The sequence below is a fragment of the Pediculus humanus genome, genomic scaffold (assembly GCF_000006295.1).
Source record: "Pediculus humanus corporis 1103172107371 genomic scaffold, whole genome shotgun sequence".
In the NCBI taxonomy this organism is placed as follows: Eukaryota; Metazoa; Arthropoda; class Insecta; order Psocodea; family Pediculidae; genus Pediculus; species Pediculus humanus.
This window is the reverse complement of record NW_002986999.1, coordinates 334,669-354,952: the sequence shown is the minus strand read 5'-3', so window position 1 is coordinate 354,952 and position 20,284 is coordinate 334,669.

The window sequence follows — 20,284 nt, the reverse complement described above, 5'->3', positions numbered from 1 at the left end:
TATCGAAATAGTTTTTTTCATTTGCATATATGTACACGTAGCATTTTGCAATTTTTTTTCATTTTCATTTTCGTTTGTCCGTTTAAAAAAAAAAATTTTTCCCTTTCCTTTACGGTTTCAAATTGATTTTTTACGGCGTGAAAATATTAATATTATTATTATTATTATTATTATTATTATTATTATTATTATTATTATTATTATTATTATTATTATTAAATGAGATAATATGAAAGTCATCGATCGATACGAACGAATATTTTCATAAATATTCCAAAAAAAAAAAAATTATTTCATAACAAAAACCACGTAGACCGTGTAAAATTTTTAATTAATTCGTCGGCTACTTTTTTTTTAATTTTTTAATTTTTTCCTTCGAGCGTAAAATAATAATAATAATAATAATAATAAATCACCAATTTATGTAATGAATAATCTTCATTGTAAAATAATTTATTAATAAATAAACAAAAAAAAAATTATCATTATTATCGAGTTATAATTTTTTTTATTACATTGGAATTCGGTAGTAATAATTTATTATATATACCTATGACGTCATTCAAGCAAGCGTCCAAGATCATCTTTACGTGGTAAATATGGAAATTGGGGGATTTTTTTAAATACGTCATTAAATTATTAAGTAAAAGGTGACGATTGAACACGTGCACTCACACCCGTCATCAAGGAGCAACGTGTAAAAAAGAAAAGAGTGAAAAAAACTTACCGGTCAAAACAGTTTGTGCCAATAGTAAAAAAATTGCTATAAATAAAGTTAATCCAGGACCAGGCCCAGAATTAAGCCCACCCATAGCAGTGTCCTCTTGGGTCTGAAACAAAAAAAAATAAAAAATAAAAATTATAGTCGAACATTTATATAAAATTGAAATAAAAAAAAAAGAGATTTTACGTAAAAGGGGAAGTAAAAAGCAGACGACGCAAACTTTATCCACGTCTAGATTAAATTTTATTCGTTTTGATGTTAAAAAGCCCCTAGTAGGAAAATTTTTTTCTTTTTTCTTTTTTTTTTGGGCTTGAAAATAAAAGCTAAGCCAGAATGCGAATTTTTTCCCTTCGTTCGAGGGTTGTAGAAAATAAATTAAAAGGTCAGGGGTCGAATGCCGTGAGTTTATATATATATATATAGTTAGGGATGAAAATAAAATGGAAAAATCTAGATTTTTTTTATTTTTTATTTTTTTTTGTTGAAAATTTATTTAACGTAAAAAAAAAAATTTTTTAAATAAACACGTGAATATAAACGTGATTTTTCTTTTTGCGCTGTTGCCATTTTTACGAAACGAAAAAGTTTTTTCAAAAATTAACGTTAATTTAATGGATACATAAAAGCAAATCTCACACGTAGGTGAGCGGTTTTAACCCCCCCCCCCCCGGCCTCCCTCCAAAAAAAACAAATTAACACCTTTTTTTTTCTATATTTGTTAATTAATTATAATTTAACAAAACGAAAAAAAAGGTTTTACTGCAATAAACCTAATAAAAAAAAAAATTTTTTTCCCGGCAGAAAAAATAGTTTTAAAATATTATTATTACGTTCACGTAAAACATTATTATTATTATTAGTTTTTTTTGTAGGTGATAAAATGTGTCGTATCGATATTGAATTTTAAATTAAATATTAATATGTGAGATTTTTTTTACTTTTCTTCTCATGTTTCTTTTTTTTTTTTGCTGCAGATCGTAAATATCGATTCTCGAATTATTTAGAAATGATTTTCCACTGTTGTCACTTTGCTGTCGTCAACAGGAAAAGCCATTTTGTTAAACAAAAACAAAACATAAACAATAATTATTAATTAATTTTTTCACGATTTTAAATTAAAAAAAAACTATTTTTGTGTTCAAAAAATTTAAAACTTTAAAAATAAATAAATTATAGATATTATTCAATTATTATTATTATTGTCACTATCATTATTATCATTATTATCGTAATAAATAAATAAATAAAGAAGGCGTTAAAGTTATTGTTTTTCTCACGGCATAAGCCAACATATTCAAAACACGATTAAAAAAAAAAAAAAAAAAACTTCGCGACATTCTTTTAAGTCTTTAAAGGTATTTAAAGATTTCCGTGTGCAACACTCGACAAACGCAAACAAACGCTAACAAACGATTAAAATAACGTGTCAGACGACGACAAAACTGACCGACGACGTTGTCGTTTTTTTACCGTTAATACCAAACGCAAAAAAATTTTTTTTTTTTTTTTTTCGGAAAAACCGTGACTCTTAATAATAATAATATTAATTTTTTTTCCTTGTTATTTTTCTGGAAAATATTTTTTTTATTATTATCGGTAATAAATTATTATTCATTTTTCCAGTCAAAAAAAAAAAAACTTGTTAAATTTAAACGAGAGAGAGAGAGAAAAAGAGGTTAACAAACTTTTCCTTCCAGATTTAAACCGGATAAAATCCCTGAGGTTTTTTTTAAAACATTTCAAACCTTTTTTTTTTTTTTAAATAAAATTGCGAAGAAGAAAATCATCATCATCATCATCATCATTATTATTATTATTATGGTCACTCTTAAACACGACAAGGCTCTTATCTGTCGGGGTTTTTAAGCATTTATCCCAGGTCTCTACCCGATTCCTTAGGGACAAATACTCGAATATCGGTGGTGCTATTTATAATATTTTCCGAAGAATGTGGGCCGTCCCACATAGTGCGATGTCCTGGATGGTTTCTTCTTTTAGGTTCTTCATAATCTTCTTTAAATTTCCTTTTATTGAATGTGGCATGGCTCCCAATGCTCCCACGATGACCGGAATCGTTTCAGTTTTTGTTCCCCACATCCTGGTTATTTCAATTTCCAAATTTCTGTATTTCAGCCTTTTGTCTGCTTCTTTGGCTGTGGTGTTTTTTTCTGCCGGCACGGATACCTCAATTAACTTACACCATTTTTCCCCATTATGCCTGAGGATGATATCCGGTTTGTTAGCTGGCACAGTTCTATCAGTGTGGATTTGTTGATCATATAGAACTGTGCATGGGCCTACTGTCGTGACCGGGCTTGGAATGTGGTTGTACCACTCCTTGGGTAATCCATCCATTCCATATTCTCGGCATATACTCCAATGGAGATATTGACATATTTTATTGTGCCTTTCTAAATATTCATGTTTTGCCAGTATCGGACAACCGGAAATTAAATGATCGATGGTTTCCGATTGAGATTGGCAAATTCGGCACTTGTCATCTTGGCGGACTTTGAGAATTACTTTCTCATAGTTATGGGTCCGCAATGCCTGATCTTGAGTTATTATTATTATTATTATTATTATTATTATTATTACCATCATCACTACCTCCACCACCACCACCGGTTAAACGAGAAAACTCTCGGTCGACTCCACGACCGCGAACAATAAATTACCGTAAAAAAATATTATTATCATTATTATAAATTGTTAATTTTCTTTTTTTTTTTTAATTATGTGAAAACAAACGGTTTGTCGTTTGTCGGTAATTTTTTTTTTAAAGTGATAAAAGAAAAGAGAGAGAGAGATAGAGATAGAAATTAATTTTTATTTTACCATATGTCTCTTCTGCTTTTCTTTTTATTACTTTTTTTTCAATGTTTAAAAAAAAATGTTAAGTATTAATAATAATAATAATAATAATAAAAAACAATAAAAGAAAAAAATTAACAACAACAACAACAACTTTGGAGGTCTTTGAACAAAAAAAAAAAAGAGAGAGAAGGAGAACCAATTCAAAATCTATTTCGCGGTTCATAAAAAATTCAAACTTATTTTTTATTTACATCCTTTCGGAATTTTTTTTTTTTTATTCTCCAGACGCGTCTGCAACTTTGACTGGAGAGAAAATAAAATAAAACAATTTTTTTTTTTTTCCTTTTTTTTTCATTGTATAAGTAAAAAATTACATTTTTTTTGTGGTTGTCGTTTGTTGTTGTCGACCGGGGGTTTTTTTAAACGTTTGTTTAATTCCCTTTCATTCCAGTAAAGTCGGTAAAAAAAACAAAAGGGGGAAGAGAGAGGAGGTGGGGAAGGGGGAAATCAGGGAGTTAAAAACCGAAGACATTATTAAATGAACTTTACATAACATTTCGAATAATGTTAATAATAATAATGATGATGATGATGATGAATTGGTCGCCGACGAAGAGACATAACAAAAGGGAAAGAAAAATTTTTTGTTTTTAAATTTTAAAAATTACGCGGGAAAAAAAAATTTTTTTTTTTTGTCTTTCGTTTTTTTTCATTCTTACACGTTGACCCAAAATGATATTTATAAAGTCTTGTAAATATAATAATAATAATAATAATTTTTGGTATTTTTTTTTTCCTGTTACACAAACGAAACATTTTAATAGTAATAATGATAATAATAAAAAAAAAACGTTGACATACATTTTATACAGTTAGTTTTATTATTCTGATAAATAAATGCTTATCATCAAAAAATTTAATTTTTTTCTAGAAATTTCTACTCTGACACTAAGGTGCGGTTATATATATATAGGAAAAAAAAATGGCATACTGCCCACTGGAATTTTTATTTTAAACTTGGGAAATTTTTTTTTAATCTCCTTATAACGTATAAAAAATACATTGTTTTGTTGTCTTTCTCTCTCTCTCTCTTTTCCCCTTCCCCTCTTCATTCACCTATTCCCTCTCCCTTACGTTCCATAATTAATACAAAAAATAATTTAAACAATCGCTGGAGAATAAAAAAAAAAAAAAAATTAAGTATCATTAATTATTAAAAAAAAAAATTTTTTTTAAAACATTCGTTGAAAGGATCCCCGAGGTTTATGAATTGCCTCCTCCTCTCCCTCTTCCTCCTCCCACTCTCCACGCCTTCCTTCATTATTTTCTGACAACAATTATTTAATATTATTCTTATACGATAATAATAATAAAAGAGAAATGAGTTTCATTTTAAATGATTTATAATTAAAAAAAAAAAAAATTCTGAACAATTTTTTTTTCTTTTTTTTTTCTTTTCGTTTAGCATACGAAACGAGTTTTTCTTTGAGGTCAAAATCTTTCCTTTTTAATGATTTTTTATTGATCGAATTATTGGTTATCGATTTATCGATTTTATCGATTATATTCATGAATATATATAGTTCGTACGGGATACAAATTCTTCGATAATATGATGATTTTTTTCTCGTGGTTTTTGTTGTTGTTGTTGTTGTTAATTTTTAATGGATTTTATGGCACGTAATAATAGTTATATTATAATAATAGTATTAATAATAATAGTAATAATAATAATAATAGTAGCAAAAGTAGTAGTAAAAGTTATTTAAATATGATTTAAAATATTTAATCGTTTTATAATCCGATAAAAAATATTTAAAAAAAAAACTATTATTATTACTGTAATAAAAAAAAATTATTATATCCTTTTATGTTGAAATAAATTTTTATTAAATCGGGGAGGGAGGGGGGAGGAAAATAAATTAATAAATAAAAAAGAATTTTACGTAATTTTTTTTTAATAAAAAAAGGTAAAAATAGAAAAGGCGACAAAAATTGACACGAAAATGAAGAGGAAAAAGTAAAAATGTCGTAAAAAGTTTTTTTTTTTTTTTAATAATTTAACAAAAGAGGAAAAAGATATTGTTTAATAACAAAAACAACAACAAAAAAGAAATCTGCGGTAGGTCACGAAAAGGAATTTAACTTTGTTTGGTTGTTGTTGTTGTAAAAAAAAAAAAAAAAAAAACCTGACATGGCGACTTGTCAATAAATTTAGACACGATCACGTTAATGCCCTTTTTATCCTTTCCCCCCATTCCCCCCACTCTCCCTCCCTCTTTCTTTTTCATCGATTTTTTAAATATAAAAATTTAATAAAAAAAAAAAAAATTACGTTGGCACACCTTCCTTTTAAAAAACAAAAATAAATACTTTTTTCCTTTTTTTTTTAGGTCTTCAACCTTTTCCTTATTTCTCCTCCTCCCCCCCCCCCGATACGACCCACTAAAATTTTTTTTTTAATATTTATGTTTTTTTATGTTGGTAATAGTGTTCATGAGTCAACAAACAACACGTAAATTTATTTATTTTTGATTAATCATTACGTCAAAAAAAAAAAAAAAATTTTTTTATTAAGAGGACAAAACGTACAAGTTCATTCCAGAAGACCTTCCAGATAATTTTTATAAATAGATAAGGAAGAATAAAAACTTTGACCTCGAACGAAAATAATTTACTTATCAATAATAAATTCCCTACTTATTATTATTATTATTATTTTTAATTAATTAATACGACGATTCATCTTTATCTTTATTCATAAATTTTCCAGGATAATAAAAAAGATTAAAATTTTTTTTTTTATTAAACGTAATAATAATGATTTTTTTTTTTAAATAATTACTTAATTGAAATTTTAAAAAAAATTAATTCGCGATAATAATAATAATAATAAATTTATATATAGACTCAATTAGAATTCGTAACAATTAACAACTACAACAATCAACAACCACAACAACAATTTTTAATTGCCCCGTTAATTTTTTTTTTTTTTTATTATTTCTCAAGGTTTATTAAATAAATCTTTTTATTTATTTTTATTTATTTATGTATTAATAAAAAAAAAAAACCAAAGTGTGTGTGTAATTTAATGATGACTTTGCATTTAATAATTGCGTGAGTAAAAATAATAATAATAATAATTTTTTATTGTTTACAAATTAAATAAATAAATAAATAAAAAAAACCTTCTGGAATTTTCTTCTTCTTCTTTTTCCTTTTCTTTAAATATTTACGTAACGATGGAAAAATGAGAGCTTATCAATAGTCATCGTTATCACGGTCGATATGATAAACCGGATGTTATTTAATATCATAAATGTTTTGGAAAATTTTTTTTTATTTTTTCTAATTCCAGGAGCAAAAGGTTTAACGTTAAATCTGGAAATGATATAACAATAAATAACGGATGAATAATGAGAGAAAGAGGAGTAGGAGGAGGAGGGAAAAAGAATGACTGCCAGTCATTTTTAACATATTTGAAACAACAACAACAACAACCAATTATTTAAATTTTTAAATGTCCCTTATTACCGTGGAAGAAGCCATCACAAAAGAAGGTATTGCAAAGCTGACAAACAAGGTACGATACAAGTACGATAACCACCATATTTATTTTATGCGTGGTATGTGATTATCATAACGGTTTTTATTATTATTATTATTATTATTATTATTATTATTCTAGTTTTATCCATTTTATATAATTATTATTATTATTTCGTAACCTTTCTATTCCCCCTTCCCCTTTTCTTTCTCTCTCTTTTTCTCTCTTTCAATTCCCTTTTTAAATAAAAATGATTTAAAAAAAAAAAAAAAGTATTATTCATCGATGACGTCATTAAAGAAAAAATGTTACGAAATGTTACATCGAATCGTCATTAAATTAATCATAAATAAAATTGGATTTTCCTAAAATTCAATAATAATTTATCGATTGATAAATCGTATAATTGTAATCAATTTCGTAAATACGTAAAAAAAAAAAAAAATTTAATTTAATTTAAATAATAAATAAATTAATTTCGGCCATGTTTGTTTGTTTGTTTGTATCGAAAGTGTTAATTTCGTATAGGAAATAACAAGTAAAAAAAAAGACAAACATAAAATTTATCATTTAAATCATTTGAATCACCTGACAGGAAAAACCTTTTTAAATTTTTTAATTATACAAAATAGAAAAATGAACCTAAAATGTAAGGTAATCAGGTATTTATGAAAAAAAAAAAAATTTTTAATAACCGGAAATGAAATTGTTATTGACAATAGTTGGTAATAATTACAGGATCTATTTAGAAAAAAAAATTTTCATTTAAATTGGGGGGGGGGGAGAAAAAGGTTTTTCTTAAACTATTTTTATTAATACATCACTAGGCCAACTAGTAAAGTATTATTAGTTTTTTAAACATTACTACTACGAGTCAAACACACACACACACGCTTACACACCTTTTATTATAAAGGGAGAGAGAGAGAGAGCATTGCCATGAGTTTAAACTCGTTTTTGCCAGTTTTGGTGTTGTTTAGCTGCCAGAAAATCCAGATTCCACTAAACTGGAATTTTTGTTTCTCTCTTTCTTTTTTCTGACAGTTTTATTAGTATCTTGGGTAATATCATCTCTCTCTCTCTCTCTTTTAAACGTTTTATTTTCTCAAATTTTTTATTAATCGCGATATAATAAATTCCCATGATATAAAAACAGTTAATAAAAAAAAAAAAATTATTTATTTATTTATTTATTAATAATGTTATGGCCAAGTCGAACAGTAAACCGAATTTTTTTTTCTTCTTCTGCTTTTCTATAAATAAACAATAAAGAAAAAAAAGAAAAAAATCTGGCATCATTTTTATGCAATGTTTGTTAGTTATGAATATTTAAAATTGAATCATATTATCATGAGGTCAGCCAAAATCCGGTCACACGATTACCTTCCCTCAGTGCATTTTTGAACTTGGGTCGCCATTTTTATATTTATCAATTTAACAAAAAAAAAAAACATTTGTGGATAAATTTATTAGATCCGTGATCGGAAAATAAAAATGTCATCATCATCATTATTATTATTATTACATTAATATTTACTCGTATTTTCATCATAGTGTATAATACGTAAAAAATTAAAACTCTCGACTACTTCTTAAGCAATAATTATAATAATAATTATTATTATTTTATTAGAATAATAATATTGTTAACAAACTCTTTGATAAACACGCAAAAGAGAGAGAGGGAGAGGGGGTAGAGAGAGAGATAGAATAAGAAGCTTATGAGAATTAGGTTCAAACAAGTAAAGAAAAAAAAATTGCTGCAGGTTACTAAAAAAACAACTTTATCGAAAGATTTGAAATTTTTACCGCCACCCCTCCCCACCACCACCACCAATGAATTTACCTGTCGATATTAGAACAAACAAAACAAAGGAAAAAAAAAATTTTGTATATCAACCTTGAATATTTGATTTATATTTATAAAAAAAAAGATTTTCCTTTTTTTTCCTTTTTTCCTTTTATCTTAGCTGCGTAGATTTTAATCGACTGCATAATTAATTAACTAATTTTTATTTCAATTTGCGACCAGGTTTAAAACTTGGCGAATACTTAAACAAAATTATTTTTTAATTACTCGATAATTTATTAATAAAAAAAATGAGGGGAGGGGAGGGTGAGGGGGGTACAAACGAGTTTGAACGTAAAATTACAAAATTTTTATCTGATAACGATTGTGATAGTCCAAAAAAAAAACGCGATCGATACAATTATTTACTATATATATTGATCAATAAATTACGTAATAAAAAAATATTTTTAAAAAGGGGAACCGGGGGGGGAGGCACTAATTTAAAATCACAAAAAAATAATAATGATAATAATTATCAATTTTTTTTACCTTTTTCCGTTTAAACATATTTTTTCTTTTAACAGTTAATTAAATTAAACAAAAAAACATATTAAAATAAATAAATAAAATAAATAATAATAAAATTAATTATTAAAATTAATAATAATAACTCGCGCACATTTATTAACAAAAATACAAAATTATTTGTTTAAATATTTTTTTAATTTAACAACAACCGCAACGCGAAATGAAAACTAAAACTAACTAAATGAAAACTTCTTTCAATGGAAAGTAATAAGAAAAAAAAAATTTTTTTTTTTGTCCATGGATAAAAACGAAAAGGTGGTTTTCCTTGGTTGATAACCAGTTTTTCTTTTTTTTTTTTTTTGACAGAAAAGAAAATTCTAACACGTCATTACACAAATGTGAGAGAAGAAGTCAGACAAATAGACAAAAAAAAAAAAAAAAATTGCAAGAGAAAAAAAAAATGGCGGACGTTTTGTAATAAATATTTTTAAAAAAAATTAAAATTATTTAAGGGTTAAATTTATTTAATGGTAAACCATGTGTTGTATGCGTGTGCGTAATGCGTGTGAACACGTTTGTATGGGTGTGTGTGTGTATTTTATTTATAAAAAAAGTTAAATGAAGTTAAAAAAGGCCTCCCCGATGCTGGTGCAGAACCCTTCAACGTTCCCTCTCGAGAGATTTGACAAGTGTTAATGGTAAATATATTTTTTTTTACTTTTTCTTTTTGCTCTAGGGGATGAACAACAAATATTCCCTAAACAAATAAAGAAAAATAAAATAGTTTAGTCTGCTTTTTTTTTTTTTTTTGATTCTAATAATTACTTTTTTCTCTCACGCATAGAAAAATAAATTATCAGACGGTAAACACACACACACACACACGTGGTCCGTGTTTTTCTATCTAAATTAATTATTTTTTTCTCGTTTATTTACTCTATGACATTTTTCTTTTTTTTTTTTTCGTATGTCGATTGATATCGTTAAAGCGAAATATTAATAATAGTAATAATAATTACATTTAACCAGAGCAAAAAACATAAGTAGTAAATAATTGGTTGTTACGTTTAGAAAAAAAAAAAAAACAATTTAATGATAACGTAGATGTTACGATAATAATAATAATGATTATTTTTTTCTCCAAGATGAGACGAAAATTTTGTAATTATTTAATAAATAAATAAATGAAATAATATTTTTTTTTCTTCTGCACTTTGGCTTTCTTAAAACAAATTGACAAACATAATTTTTCTTTTTTTTTTTTCTTAACATTAATTTAATAACTTGATAACCTTGTTTAAACATAATCAATTTGGTATTTGATACATTTGCGACCCTTTGATCCGGCTAGTTTACCGTAAAAACTGACTCATTTAAAAAACTACCCAAACACTCGTGACTACGCACTTTTTTAAACGTTATCTGAGTCATAAACATCCTGGAATTAAAAAAATTTGGAATTTAAATTATCAATAATAATAATTATTATTATTATTAATTTAAATTTCAATTTTTTTTTATAGACAACAGCAAAAAAATTTTTGAAATTTCCTTATGTCGTTAACTAACACACACGCCCACATTTTGAATTTTCATCCATTTTTCTTTTTTTTTTAAATTTAAAAAAAATTCACTTTATCATAGCAAAAAATAATAAAATTTCGTCAATAAAAAAATCAACGAACGCGGATTAAATAATAATAATAATAATAAAATTGTTTACCTTTTTTTTTATACGTATTACTCGTAGCAAAATGTTGTTGTTGTTGTTATTTCCTATAAAAGAGTATAAAATCTACTGAATATCGAACCCTCTAAAAAAAAAAAATTTTCCCTTTATGGACCCATTTCCAGGAGATTTCCTCTTTTTCTCCAGGCTTTTCAACCTTCAAATATGCCATTTCCCTACGATTTTCACCCTCCTTTTTATTATTATTATTATTATTAGTAAAAACATTTTTCCTTTTTTTTTTCCTTTCGTTTCTCTCTCTTTTTTCTATATATATATATATATATATTTTTGTACGTTTTGACTTACGACGAGAGATGTTTTAAAATTCAATAATAATAATGATAATAACAATAATAATAATAATAATAATAATAATAATAATAATAATAATAATAATAATAATAATAATAATAATAATAATAATAATAATAATAATAATAATAATAATAATAATAATAATAATAATAATAATAATAATAATAATAATAATAATAATAATAATTTTTTAATACTTTTTATCGATATTGACGCGAAAAGAAAAAAGAAAAGTTGGAGAGGTTTCAATAGGAGCCGAATGGAAAAAAAAATTTTTTATTGAATGTCGTCACCATTTAAATCATTATTATTATTAAAAATATATTTTCTCATCCCCCCTCCCCCGCCGCTCTCCCCTCGCAAATAAATAAATATTTATTTTTTCGTTTTGATGAAAAATTTTAATACAATCGATCGATAATTTGGAAAATTTTTTCTTTCCCGGCTTATATATTTTCTTTTAATTATATATAAATATAAAATCATCATTATCATTCTTGGAAAGAATTTTCTGGAAAATATTTTATTGATTCACACACACACACTCACACACACGTGTAGTAAAAATCGAATAAACATTATTATTATTATTGACGGTTATAAAAAAAAATTAATTTATAATTTTTAAAGTTTTTTTTTTTTTGCTTTTCCTAGCAAAAATGCGAGAGAAAAAAAAGTTATAAATTCCACATAATAATAATGATAATAATAATAATAATAAAATTATTTAATTTAAACGTTGTTCGGTGAAGAGTGAGAGAGAGTGAGAGAGAGTAAGAGAGAGAGAGAGAGAGAGAGAGAGAAATTCCGAGACTAATGAAAATTAAAATTTTATGGACTTGTAGTTTTATTATTATTATTATTATTACTGGTAAGGTCGATGCGGGGAAACAGGTGTTAACCAATCAATTAATGACACGTAAGTAAGATAATAACGCGAACCTGAGTTTAAAAAAAAAAAAGAAATAATAATAATAATAAAAACGTAAACGTGACGTTGAAAAAAAAAATTTTTTTAAATGGATTTTAGTTATTAGAAAAGATTTTTTTATTTTTATTTTTTTTTTACGAGAATTGGAAATTACGTTAGAAAAATTTTCGTGTCTATTTCCACGACTTCCTCCCTTCCTTCCTCTCTTTCACCCCCTGGGCTCATTCGAAAGGTATCAAAAAAAATAAAATATTAAGGGCTTTAAAATGATAACCTTGAAATTGAATCTTTTCGTCCACCTACTTTTCTCCCTTCTCCCTCCCCTCCCCTCCCGTTTGTCTCCTTTTTCTATTGTAACAAACAAACAAACAAAAAAAATGTCTTTTGTTGTTTGTTAAAAAAAAAAAAAAAGTAAAAAACTTTTTTGTCGGAATTTATTTTGCAATCAAAACTACGAAAGAGTTTTTCTGTCTTTGATTTATTTATTTTATTTCAAAAAAAAACATTTGACACTTTTTTTTTTTTAAAAAGATAAAATTTACGGTACGATTTACCGATAATGTTTCAACCTTATACAGGTTGTTGTTGTTGTTGTTGTCGTTGTTGTTGTTATTTTCTAACTGCTAATGGAAATTCCATTAACCTTTTTTTCCAAAACAAATCCCCAATACACATTTTTTTTTTTTTACATTCTTACGAAAAATAAAAAAAATTCAAATATTTATCATTATTATTATTATTATTAAAAAGACAAAAAAAAAAATTTCCTTTTCCGGTTAATTTGACCTTTTACACACAACGTGCGAACGCCATTTTTTTTTTTTTTTTCATTATTTTAAATTATAAATTTTTTTTTTTTACATTTCATGATTTTGCAGTTTTCTTTCTTCCTCTCTCTCCCTTTCTCCCACCCCCCTTTCTCTCTTTTTTCTCGTTCGATACGTGAATGTTCGAATAAAATTTCCGTTATATTTATTATTATTATTATTGTCATTATCATCATCATCATCATCATCATCATTATTATTATTATTAACAATGAAATAAAGAAAAAAAAAAAACCGTGTCTTATTTCGTTTGATTAAATTTACTTTTTTTTGTACCGCCGCCATTTTGTTTTTGAATAAGAAAGAAAATTCTTTTTTTTTTTTTTTTTATTAATTTTCCATTTCGATATGAAAAACTGGATTCGAACTGATTAATTCCAGGAGTTACGTCGTACAGAAAAAAAAATGGCGCATTAGGACTTTTCATCATTCCAGAATGGGAAATTTTTTTTTTTTTTTCATTCCGAGAACCCTAAAAACTGAAACGAGAATCGTCAACATTTAGGGGTTGCAAATTAAAGGGATTGTGACTCATCATCATCATCATTATCATCAACATAATCCATTAAGAGAAAATAAATGATTTATACCAACTGTTTGTATTTTATAAAAATTTAAAAAAAAAACAAAAACAAATATGGCGACCGATTTTTTTAATCCGAAAAAACTTTAACTTCTTCCTTCTCCACCAGCAACAATAATAATAATAATAATAATAATAATAATAATAATATTTACGATGAGAAATTCGAGGAGGTTAAGAGAGAAAGAGAGAAAGAGAAAGAGATAGAAAAACCTGTGAATTATTTTTCTCATCATTTCCCATAAGGTATATAGATGAACTAAATAAAAAAAAATTAATCAATTAAATTTTTTTTTTTTTGTAACGGTTGAATAGTTAAAAACAGATTATTATTATTATTATTATTATTATTTTCAACACTTTTTTTTTTATTCGATCGATAAAAATTAATAAAAAAAAAAAATTATAATAATAATAATAATTAAATTTTTTTTTCTTTTTTAAATTCTTCAAACGGTAATAATAATAATAATAATTCGACGAAACGATGAATGACGATTTTTTTTTTATAAATTGTCACACGATGATAACAAAACTCTTATCAAATCAACTCCTTTTAAATCATTAAAAAAAAAAAAATTTTAATGAGTAAAAAAAAAAAAAAACGAAAAATGTCTTCGGGCAATGGAAATGATTTATTAAAATTTAAAAAAACCGTTACTCTACTTAAAGTTCATTATTATCATTATTATTATTATTATTATCATTTGTACGAAGGGAACGAATTAAAAAAATTTTTTTTTTTCATTTCTATTGTTGTTAAAAAAAATTAAAAATCATGCAAAAAAAAAAAATAAAGAAAAATTCCAACCGATTAATTTTATCCCATTACGAACAAATGATTATTATTATTATTAATAATAATAATAATTTATGGATGGGATTTTATTATCATTATTATTATTAAAACTGGATTATGTTATAATATATACACACGAGTTTCGTACTGGAATCAAGTTTTTATTGTTTCTCTCCATGAAAATTATCATTTTTGAAAAAGAAAAAAAATTGCGAAGTTGTCATAAAATTTCCATTGAGATTTTATTATTTGTATCTCTCTCACACACTCACTCTCTCTCTCTTCTGGAAAAAATTTAAATTTCTTAAACAATCGTACTAAAAATTAATTAAACAAATCGCCATTTTTTTTTTTTGAAAAATAAAAATAAAAAAAAATTCACGGAATCGCGAAATTCAAAACCGCAAATTTGCGGTAATGAATTTTTTTTTTTTTTCGCTTCCCGGTTGTTGTTTGTTGCTATAAAAAAAATTTTTGTTCGACGAATTGTTTAAATAATAAGAAACAAACGATTCGATCAAATGAGAGAAAAAAAAGATTAAATTTCTATATTATTATTATTAGTACGAACGAACGTGCGACGATTCGGAAAAGAATCGAAAATAAAAAAAAATTTTCCAGTATCGAATATTTAATTTCGATTAAACAAAAAAAATCGTTCGAGATAAAGTTTGTTTCTTTCCAGTTCCTTCCAGGACCAACTTACTCAATTTAAATTACAATACGGATTAAAAGGTATACGTGACCTGTTGTTAAACCAAAAAAAGTAGGAAGGAAGGACATTAAATATTTTGACACAGATCTAAATTTTGACACAGATCTAAATTTTGACCGTGACATTTGACATCAAAATAACAATTTTAATCGACTAGAGAGAAAGAGAGAAAGGAAGAGAGAGAGAGAGAGAGAGAGAAAGATCCAGACGACGACAACAACAACAAAACGTCTTTCATTCATTAAATTATTCCGTGTATTGCAATTTGCCTCATAAATTATGCAAATAAAATTTTTTTTTTCTCCAGTTAGTTTACCGGTACCACGATATAAAAAAAAAAAATCCAGTCGAACGTTAAACGAAAGAAAAAATTCGCATACCTGTTTTTTTTTTTTTTTTTTTTTGTATACCTGAGTAAATAAATTTCGGTTTTTAAAAGCAAAGTTCGATTCTTAGAAAATACAAATATTTAAAAAAAAAAAAATTTTTTTTTAATGGTGAACGCGAACGAACAAAAAATAACAAGAAACGCCTCAATTTTTTTTTTTTTTGTTTGATTTTCTCTCGCCGGGGAAAAAGTTGCCATCTTTTTTTTTTTCGTCCATACGTACGCGTTTTATTTTTATTTTTTTTTAAATAATAATATTCAGGTACGGATTTAATTCATTAATTACACGATCAACCTGTTTGTTTTATTAAACCCTCTTCCTCCACCTCCTACCTGCCTAACCACTTCCTCTTTCCGATCAAGTTTTACATACAATTTTTTGTAATTTCATCACCTGTTTAAAAGTTGTTGTTGTTGTTTGTTGCGATTGTCGATATGTAATATTAATAATTATTATTCTCTTACGAATTAAAATTTTGTCGTCGTCGTCGTCATCGTTTGTTTTATTAATAGTAGTTAAGTAATTTCAACAAGAGTAATTAAATTATGTTTAATTTAAAACAAAACATCTCACATTGTTTTTTTTGGCTCTGTTATCAATTTCGATTGTTATGTAATCAATAAAAAAAACATAAAAAACAGGTTCATTGAATTGTTTTTATTACGTGTACGCGGCGACCCTGACAATGAAAGTTAAATCGTAACTCGAGGAGGGAAAAAAAAAAAAAAAATTTTTTTTTCTCTTTTACGCGCGTCCTCAATTTCGCGAGCCTTGAAATATTTTTTTCATTTTTTTTTCTGTCACTGGAAACGTCTGCTTCTTCTCCAAAAGGTAAAATTTCCTTTTAATAAAATATAAATTTTATTCTCAGGAATTTTTTTTTTTTTTTTTTTTTATTCCTGACTTAAATTCCACGTAATTATGTTTCAACTTTTATTTATTTATTTAATTTTTTTTTTTATTTCGGGACGTAATTTATAAAAATTCCCTCTTCCCCTCCTTCCCTTCCCTATTTCTCCGTTGATTTTTCTGACCGATTTGCGAAAAAATATTTGTTGTGATAACAATGATAATATAAATAATTTCAGTTGCAAAAAAAAAACAATGAAAAGTTTAAAGTTGAGAAAATTTATTTGGGACAAAAATATTTAATTTCTTATTCTTTTTTTTTTTTCATAATCCAATTTATTATTATTATTATTATTATTATTTGATATCGTAAGGATAATGTTATTATGTTCGAGAACCATAAAATAAATCGTAAGAAATTTTATGGAGTAATAATAATAATAATAATAATATAGTAGTAGTAGTAGTAGTAGTAAGTAATTGAAAATCAAACCGATCGATCGTAAACAATAAAAATAAAATAAAAAATTTACCCTCGAAATTCCCTCTAAGCAAAAAAAAAGGAAGCTAGCATGGAAAAGAGACTGGAGAAACAAAAAAAAAATTTCAACTGGAAAAAAGAAAAAAAAACAATTCCAGAAATAAAAATTTTCCAGATTTTGTTTTTTTTCCCCCGATTCAACCGGTTACGACGTTTTTTTCTTTTCTTTTTTTTTAAATAAATTTTTTTTTTTTCGTTTACATAAAAATATTTACACTTAAAATAATAATTACGTCATCGTCATTTTAATAATACATAAAAATTTATGTATTAATAAATAAATAAATAAATAATACCGGAAAAAAATTTAAAATAAAAAATTTGCTTTCATTGTGGCCTAACCACGATTTTAAGGAGATTTTTTTTTTTTTTACAAGATTGTCAAAACTTCGACCGGCAAATTATTATTATCATTATTATCAATATTATTAATAATTTACAAAATAAATAAATAAAATATTATTAATAAATAAATAATTTGTTAAACTCACCGACTTTCAAAAGACAATCAATAACTTGTTGATTCAACAATCAATCCGACGATGAAAATAATAATAAAATAAAATTAAAAAAAAAATTTTATTATTATTATTAATTTAATAAAATCACCGATAAAAAAAAAATTAATAACTTACTTAATAATAATAATAATATATATTCTTAAAAAAAAAAAAAAAAAACCGAAAAACCCGCAATGTCTTCTTTTAAGTCAAATCAGTCCTTATCTATAGACATACATACATACATACATACATGTATGCATATATTATTATTATTATTAATATTTTTTCTCAAATAATAATAATAATAATAAAAACACTTATTTAATTTTTTTTTTCTTCTTCTTTTTTCGATGCGATTCGGTTGAACTTGAAGATGGAACTAAACTTAAAGAACCGAAGACGAGTTGTTGTTATGTCCATTCAGGTTGGAAGCGCAACACATAGGCGCACACCGTGTGTTGTACACCAACCACTAAAAAAAAAAAAAAAAAGAATTTTTAAAAGATATTATTTACATTAAGTATTTTAATACGATCCCTTATTCATCTTACGCGTATATAAAATATGTGCATTTTTTTTCTTTTATTATTATCAATTCGTACATGGTCCATTCATTTGGCAAATCTTCAGGTTTAACTTGGGTCTTCTTATACTCAACCCGAGTTAATTTTCTTCTTCTTCTTCTTAACAAAACCTTTCATAAATAATTTTTTTTTTTTTCGTACCGGAGGATAATTCACGGCACAACCTTTTTTTTTAATAAAAAAAAATTTTTATATTATTTTTACACGTAATTAATTATTATTATTTTTTTTTAAATGGCGTTATAAATAATACGATGATGATGATGTATCGAATATTGAAAACAAAAAAAATTTTTCCTTTTCCTTTTCCTTTTTGGTAAATTTTTCCTTTTAAAGGTAATTTTTTTTTTTATTGAAAAAAGAAATTAGTCGTGTGTTTAATTTCTATATTAGAAAAAAAAAAATTAAATATTTATTTGCTAACAAACAAAACGACAAGTGTGGGAACGGAAAAATACACATATGTATTACGTGTATATAGCAGAAGAAAATTAATAATAATAATAATGTTAATGGTATTATGTTTTATGTTTGAAATAAAAATTACGGAGTTTTGTAGTTTTGGGTAAATAATAATAATAATGGTAAATGATTTCTTTGCAAAATAATAATAATTATTATTAGAAAAGTGGCAGGAGATAAATGATTCACGTTTGTTTTTCTTTTTTTTTAAGTTTGAAATTATCTATTGATCGATCGATCGATAAATATTCGATACTAATTAATTTTATTTTAGATAAAGAAAAATTCGATTCGATACGAGGGTCAATCCCAAGAGGGTTGACATAGGGAAGTAAAAGCTCATAATTGGTTTACAGACTCTTTCTCTCCCCCCTGTCTCTCTCTCTCTCTCTCTCTTTCTCTTTCTTTCTATCCGAATCTATGTTTAGATCTTAGCGCATGGCTGCAAGTTTTCACATCAACCATGAAACCTCGTGAGGGCTTTGAGCTCTCTTAGACGACAATTTTTTATTATCATTCCTGTTGTTGTTGTTAAGTCTATATCGGTAACATTTGTCTGTCTGGATCTTTGGTTTCAACTTTTTTTTTTTTTTATCTTTCATCTTTAAAATCTTTCTTCCCCTTTTTTATATGATATGTTCTTATGGTGTGTTTGTGTTGTGTGTGTGTGTGTTTGGAACAATCCTTATTTGTTTTCCATCACGTTTGTCAAGTTTATTACTTTTCTAACATTTCTTTCATTTTTTTTTTTAGACGTGAGACGTCTTTATTGAATATTTTTTTATTTCCTTCATGTTTCACGGGAGACAGTGCGTAACTCAGACGAATTAGGTAACAGTTGCTTTATAATAAAGCTGTTGACCTTATGTTATCGGTATAATAAACAGAATATTCTAGAAAAAAAAAAGAAATATCTTGGGAATCTTTGTGAGATTTTTTTTATTTTATCTCCCACGTATTTTATGGTTTATTAATTATCAAAATTTAAATGTATCGAAAAAAATTTTTTTTTTTTTTTAACTTTCCTGTCGGGTTTTGGAAAAAAAAAAAAGAGACACATTTCTCCTCACGTATACCCAAATAGTTGTTGTTGTTGTTGTTTTTATGATAATCATTTATTAAAAAAAACATGATTTTAATTTTTTTAAAATCTTTTTGGCGCCTTTTAATAAATATTTTGTAAATTTAATTCAAATCGCGTCTATTTTTCTCTCTATCTCTCTCTCTCTCTTGTATTTTCTTTCGTTATTTCCTTGTCGAATTACCATCCATATAAGTCATTTACGAGTATTATACCGGTGGCAATTTATAGGAAAACATTTTTTAAAGTTCGATTGGAAAGCCTCGAAGGAGTATTTTTTTTTTTTTTGTTGGCGGCGCTTTATAATGTCGTTAATTGCCGGTATAAGGTTCACTCATTCATTAAAATCATTGAACATTAAAAAAAATTAATTTGAAATTTTATTTATATGGGTGGTTTAAATGCCCCCCCGATGATGATGATGATGATGATGATGATGAAATGGCAAATGATGGGTTAAGTTTTCGGTTGTTACCTTTGGGTTGTTATACGAGAGCTTAATGCCCCTACGTTTATGGCGGATTTTTTTTTTTATTATGGGAAACCTGTTTTTTTTTTTTTT